Source organism: Tupaia chinensis, unplaced genomic scaffold, assembly GCF_000334495.1.
Source record: "Tupaia chinensis unplaced genomic scaffold, TupChi_1.0 Scaffold149131_1, whole genome shotgun sequence".
Lineage (NCBI taxonomy): Eukaryota > Metazoa > Chordata > Mammalia > Scandentia > Tupaiidae > Tupaia > Tupaia belangeri.
Genome location: NW_006208977.1, coordinates 140,839 through 148,049, shown reverse-complemented (window position 1 = coordinate 148,049; position 7,211 = coordinate 140,839). Strand labels below are relative to the sequence as shown.

Here is a 7,211-nt window from a genome sequence, read left to right as displayed (position 1 = left end):
CACCTGCCGGCCCCTTGGTGTGAGTTTTAAGCCACCGGGTGGAGAACACGAACTGTGGTCAACGTAGGAGTCCAGCGACATAACAATTATGCCATCTGCTGGTCCCCAAATACTAAGTTTTGGAACAAGGTAAAGTACTGGACAACTAGGTAACTAATGGAAAACGTTCGAAGGAGACCGCATTCTCCCAGCTGTCCTTGTCTCTGCAACCATTACTTTTCTGCCTGGTGTTTTTGCTCCTCTTCCTCTACCTGGTTGTTGAAGGTGTGAAGATCTTTGAAGCTTTCTGACCTATTCTCTCTCCTTAGTAGAGCTCATCCAGTCCCAAGACTTTAGTTACCATCAGTATATGACTCACAAATTGATGTCTGTAGCCCATGTATTTAGACCTGGATATCCAACTCCTTTTTTAAAAATTTTACTTCATTAAAATACTGAGTTTATTTCACATTTATATACATTTTTTCAATGTTTTATTTAACCTTATCTATTTACTTATTTTTAAAATATTAATTAATTCACTTAATTCCATTTGCTATTATTATTGCTTTGCTTTTAATTTGACCAGAGAGAGACAGAGAGAGAGAGAAAGAGAAAGTGAGAAAGCAAGCTACCAGGTCTGGGACTCGAACCATGGTCAGCCATTTGGGAATCCAGTGCCTTTAACCACCACATCACCTGCTGGCCTCGTATTTACTTATTTATCTTTTAATTTGACCAGAGAAGAACAAAGAGAGAGAGAGAGAGAAAGTAAGAAATCAAGCCACTAGGTCCGGGCCTTGAACCATAGTCGGCCATGTGGAAGTCCAGTGCCCTTAACCACCATGCCACTTGCTGGCCCCTCACATGTATATTTTTGTCTCCCCACCATCTCCATGTCTGACTACCACTACTACTATGTCCTATCATAACATTCCATACATACTTAAAACCAAGCAAAGGGTGGAGTTCCATCTTTAAAAACTAAACAGGCATTTTGGACAACATATTCTTGGCAGTGGAACCTGGACAGCATTCATCAAGCATGGTAGGAAAAGTTCTCACTCTGCATTATGAAAAGGACAGCCAGACAGCAACTGTTACAGAAATGAAATAAGACAGAAAATTTTAACAAACTGTTTAAACTATTTTCTTAAAGAGACTTCCTCCACTGCCAGAGATCTTGAGTATCCTCCTGGTCAGTCATCCGGAAGCAATTCGTCACGTAATTGATGAACTTGGCTTCCACGTTGGAAAGAGAACCACCTTTTTCTCTACTTGCTCGCATTTTTGTTTTAATGTCTTCTATAGAACTAGGTCCTTTTGGTGTTTTAAGAGTTCTTTCCTGTTTTTTAAATGATTCTTGACCTTTTGATCATGATGTTTATTGCTTTTAGTTTTTTCCATTCTGGTTTGATGTTTGAGCATTTTTTCCAGGAGTATCTCATATAGATTTCTTCACTGGAGTTTTTTCTTCTGTTTCTTCATCTTTAAAATCATCATCATTATCATCTTCATCATCATCTTTGTCTGTAGCAAGTTTTACTTTTCTCTGTGGAATCTTGCTACCATCTCCAGAAGCAGATCGCTTTCCAGATATACTTAAGAGTTTCACATCCTCTTCCTCTTCTGACTCTGCATCTTCCTCTACATCTACTGAATGCTGTCCATTAATATGCCCAGGCCCTGAACCACACTTCAACCTGAAGACCACAGGTGGTGTTATTTCAAAACTCACAAGGGAAAACATGTGCAGACATTTTCAGTGTTGCCAGTGTTACTTTCATTGGATTGCCTTCATAATTCATTGCCTCTGCTTCAACAAAGTGCAGTTCATCCTTTGCACCAGCCCCTAAACTGACCATTCTTAAAAACAACTCGTGTTGGGACCAGCAGTTACCTAATGGCTATGTCACTGGACTCCCACGTAGTCAACCGCGGTTCGAGTCCCAGACCCGGTGGCTTAAACTCACGCCAGGCGCATGTGCGTGTGTGCCCAAGGTGCGTGCCCAAGATCCTGAGAGGAGAATGGAGGAGAAGGGATTGCAGCGTGGCCATCCCCTCTGGGGGGTGATTTCTCGCTTTCTGTCTCTCTGTCTCTCTCTGTCTCTCTCTGTCTGTCTGGCGAGTGCATGCGCCCTATAGCAAAAACCTCTCCAAAAAAACCCCCAAAAAACAAAAAAACAACTAGTGTTCATTTTCATCATTATCCACCTTAAAGTGATCATCTCTGTTGGCCTTTAGTTCACAACTGACAAGATAATTCTGGGGCCTCAGGGGGCTCATGTTCATGTCCATCAAATCTTCCGTGGGGTAGTAGCCCGCTCTTAGGTGGGCAAGAAGGTGGATGGAAGTAAACGACTATCGCTCCTGAAAACAGTGCACAGGACGGAATCACTCCAGGTCCAATGACTTTCTAAATATAAAAACTTAATGTTCTCAAAGACACCTCAAATCTCATCTGAAACTAAACTTAAGACCTTCCAAATCCCACCACAACATACTTGACTCTCCTTACAGTTTTTCTGAGAGCTTGCTGCCAGAAGCCAACATGATGTATAAACCAGAAACCCAGGGACCATCCCTAACTCCTCCCTTTTCTACCTAACCCACATCCATTCCCTGACCAGTGTATATCCCAGACATCTCTTTTTTTTTTTTTTAGAGGTTTTTGTTATAGGGCACGTGCGCTCGCCAGACAGACAGAGAGAGACAGAGAGATAGAAAGAGAGAAATCACCCCCTAGGGGGGATGGCCACGCCGCAATCCCCTCTCCTCCATTCTCCTCTCGGGATCTTGGGCACACACGCACACGTGCCCAGTGTGAGTTTAAGCCACCGGGTCCGGGACGCGAACCGCAGTTGACTACATGGGAGTCCAGCGACATAGCCATTGCGCTAACTGCTGGTCCCATATCCCAGACATCTCCAGAACCTCTACGCTTTACATTTCTACTGTCCTTACCACAGTCCAAGCCATCATTGACTGTCGCCTAGATTACGGCTTCCAAACTAGAACTCCTGCATCTTCTCATTGCTTCCTCCAATCTGCTCTCCATACTTCATCCAGGAAAAAAATTTTTTTTTTTTTAGTCAAAGTTAAGTATTTACTTTTTTCCATGAAAGAGAGACAGAGAGTCACCCCCTCCCCCACAACAGGGTCTCCATGCTATGATCAACCCCCAGTCCCAGCCAGTCCAGATCACAGATATACACATCTGTGCCAGTTGTGCCCAGAGAAATCCTGGGATGCAAAACCACTCTGCCACTACCCAGACCCCAGAGAAAATATTTTTTAAAGAATTATTTTATTTAACTTTATTTATGTATTTATCCATATTAATATGACCAGACAGGGACAGAGCAAGGGAGAAAGAGAGAGAGAAAGCGAGAAAGGAAGCTGCCAGGTCTGGGACTCAACCATGGTTGGCCATGTGGGAGTCCAGAGCCCTTAACTACCACACCACCTGTCAGCACCCAGAGAAAATATTTTTAAAAACCAACTTTATTGAGGTATTATTGATATGCAATAAAATTCACACATTTTTAAGTGTCCATGTCAATGAGCTGATACAATAAATAAACTGATACAATAAGTGTATCTATTCATGTAAGCAGCATCTAGTCAAGATAGAGAATATATTTCCGGTGGGCCAGCCCTGTGGCCTAGCGGTTAAGGGAGCCAGAGTTCACATGGCCAAGGTTTGAATCTTGGCCCTGGAGCCTTTAAAACTGTGCTAAGTGTGTGTTCATGTGCACATTTTCTCAAAATTCCAACAAGATAGAAAAATAGAGGAGAAGGAAATGCAGCATGACCAGAGCCCATTGGAGAATACTTTGTCCGTGTGTGTGTGTGTGTGTGTGTGTGTGTGTCCATGGCAATTAAAAAAGAGAGAGAGAGAGACTATTTCCAGCAACCCAGGAAGCTCCTTAATGTTCTTTTACTCAGTCTCTCTGCCAAATTGATCCCAGGCTACTAGGGATCTGATTTTCAAATCTGATTTTTATCATTATAGATTACTTTTGTTTCTTTTAGAATTTCATATAAATGGAACTTAAAGTAGGTGCTCTTTTTGTGTCTGGCTTATTCCACTCAACAAAATTGTCTACAAGATTCGTCTGTGTTACAGTGCCTGTCGATGGCTTATCTACTTTTATTGCTGAGTAGCACTCCATTCTATTATTACATTGCAATGTTGTTTATTCATTTGCCTGCTGATGAGTATTTGGGCTAGTTCTAGATTTGGACTATTTAGTATTACTTTATACGAATATATTTTTTCATATATATATTTGCTGTTTAATTCACATATATATGTATATATGCATTTACACATACTTATGTATGTGTGTGTGTGTATTTAGGGCTTTTGCCATAGAGTGCATGTACTTTGGGAAGAGAAACAGACAGACAGCGAGAGGGAAAGTGAGAAATCACCCCTTCCCATCCCAGGGGAGATGGCACACTGAATGTCCTTGTTCTCCTTTTACCTCCTGGGATTTTGGACACACCCACACACATGATTGGTGTGATTTTCAAGCCACCTGGTCCAGGACTCGAACTACAATAGGCCATGTGGGAGTCCAGCACCCTTAACCACCACGCCTCCTGCTGACCCCACTTTTTCTGATACTTTCATCAGTCTACCTTTGTCTCGATATTTAAAATGCACTTCTTGTAGGAATCTTGTCTTCTTCTTTTTTTTTTTCTTAATCTAGTCTAATGATCTCTGCTTCTGGCAGTGGGAGAGGCATGACTAATAGATTTATTAATGGGATAAGTATAGCAAACATATTTATAGAGGATATTTGCCTTCATCATCCATAAATTCTAAATATCTGCTATTAACCCGCTGGTGCTAAAGTGTGGCCCATGAACCCACTTCGTTGAGAACTTTTCAGGGTTTTGTGAGATCAAAACTATTTTCCTAATAATATAGGGTATTCTTTGCCTTTTTCATTATATTATCCTTTTTTTTTCTTTCAGGTTTTTGTCATCAAGCATGTGTGCTTCCTGAAGAGAGTCACAGAGAGGAAAAGTGAGAAAACATCTCCTCCCCCCCCCGGGGGAGGATGGCCATGCCACAATCCCTTCTCTTCCATTCTCCTCTCAGGATTTTAGGTACACATGCTCAACCACCTGACATGATTTTCAAGCTGCTGGGTCCAAAACTTAAATAAATGTGGTTACAATATACATCATATACACATTTCTTGCTTTATTTTATTTCTTTTTGCTAATGACTTATTACTTGCTGTTTAATTCATATGTTTTGTTTTGTTTTGTTTTGTTTTTGGAGAGATTTTCACTGTAGGGCGTGTGCGCTCGCCAGACAGACAGAGAGAGACATAGAGACAGAAAGCGAGAAATCACCCCCCAGGGGGGATGGTCACGCCGCAATCCCTTCTCCTCCATTCTCCTCTCAGGATCTTGGGCACGCACGCACACGCGCCCGGCATGAATTTTTTAAGCCACCGGGTCCGGGACACGAACCGCGGTCGACTACGTGGGAGTCCAGCGACATAGCCATTACGCTAACTGCTGGTTCCCAATTCATATGTTTTTTAGACTATGGAGATGACATTAGACAAAAAGCAAATTTGAATGATTTTCTTATTTGGGTTCAAAATGGTTTGTAAAGCAGAGGAGACAATTCACAACATCAATAATGCATTTATTTAAGAATGTATCCAATATCAAATGTCAAATTTCAACAATGCAAAATTGCAATTAATTTTGTACCAACAGAGATATAGGTATACACATATCCTTAAATATTTCTAGATGCATTCATCTGCATTTATTTCAAGCTAACCATGGATTCATATTAATGTCTCCAACTCTAATCTGATGCTATACAGATAACTTTAGCCTTCTCACTTTGCTTGTCTGTAACCTCCCACTCTAACAATATGAAACCTGGCCCCCCACCTCCATCCGTGTACTTAATTTTTCAACTAAGTATACACATATAATGGTGTCAGCATTGTTAACTCATACTGCCATGAGAAAAACCTTTGTCAATTAATCATGCAGACTCTTCATTTCCAAAGTTACTTAGATCAAAACCTGTTTCCCCTACTCCCTTCAGTGAGATTAACTTACAACATTTGAAATATCACAGTCTGTATTCAATCCTAGGATTTTACAACCTCTTAAATGATTTTTTCAAACTTACATACGTTAAGATTTACTCTTTGTTCTATGGGTTTTAACATCATATAATATAGTATGTAGATCCAATTTTTTTTTTGGAGAGATTTTTGCTATGTTTTTGCACGTGCGCTCACCAGAAAGACAGAAAGAGACAGAAAGACAGAAAGCAAGAAATCACCCCCAAGGGGGGATGGCCATGCCGCAATCCCTTCTCCTCCATTCTCCTCTCAGGATCCTGGGCACGCATGAACATGTACCCAGCGTGAGTTTAAGCCACCAGGTCCAGGACTCGAACCATGGTCGACTACATAGGAGTCCAGCAACATAGCCATTATGCCAATTGCTGGTCCCTGTAGATCCAAATTTTAAAAATGGTTCAGGGTCTTGTATGATCTAAGCCTCATCTACAATCCAGAATCATTTTCCTTTTTCCTCCTGTCCTCATTCATCATTTAGGCTCTGGCCTTCATTTAATCCCTTTCCATGTTTTCTCCTAGTACTAAGCTTTTGCACTTGATAGTACACTACCTAATATTCTTCCCCTTCTTCCCCAACCAGCTATAAAACTACAATAAATGAAACGCTATGTGGGCCAGCAGATGACACGGAGGTTAAGGTGACTGGATCCCATATAGCTGACTTCATGGTTCAAGTCTCATAGCTTGAAAGTCATGCTGTGTGTGTGTGTGTGTGTGTATGTGTGTGTGTGTGCATGTTCAAAATCCTAAGAGGAGAAGGAAGGAGAAAGGACTGCAATGTGCCCATCTTCCCTGGGGGATGCTTTTTCACTTTCCCTCTTTCTCTCTCTGTCACTGTCTCCAGGGAGCACATAAGACTACAGGGAAAAAAAAAAAAAAAAAAAAAGGAAGGAGGAGAAAGGATGAAAAGGAAGAGAAGGAGAATAAGGAAAAAAACCACTGTGAAACCAACATAGAATTAGAACAGAGTTCAAAAATAGACCTAAGGGGACCAGCAGTTAGCATAATGGCTGTCGCTGGACTTCCACGTAGTCGACCACAGTTTGAGTCCTGGACCCGGTGGCTTAGAACTCATGCCGGGAGCATGTGCGTGCGTGC

General features: G+C 41.5%; 1 pseudogene; it reads right to left on the bottom strand.

Moving 5' to 3' along the window:
- Nucleotides 1-1,132: 1,132 nt before the first annotated feature.
- Nucleotides 1,133-2,532, bottom strand: LOC114006592 (nucleophosmin-like; annotated as a pseudogene).
- Between the last annotated feature and the right edge of the window lie 4,679 nt (nt 2,533-7,211).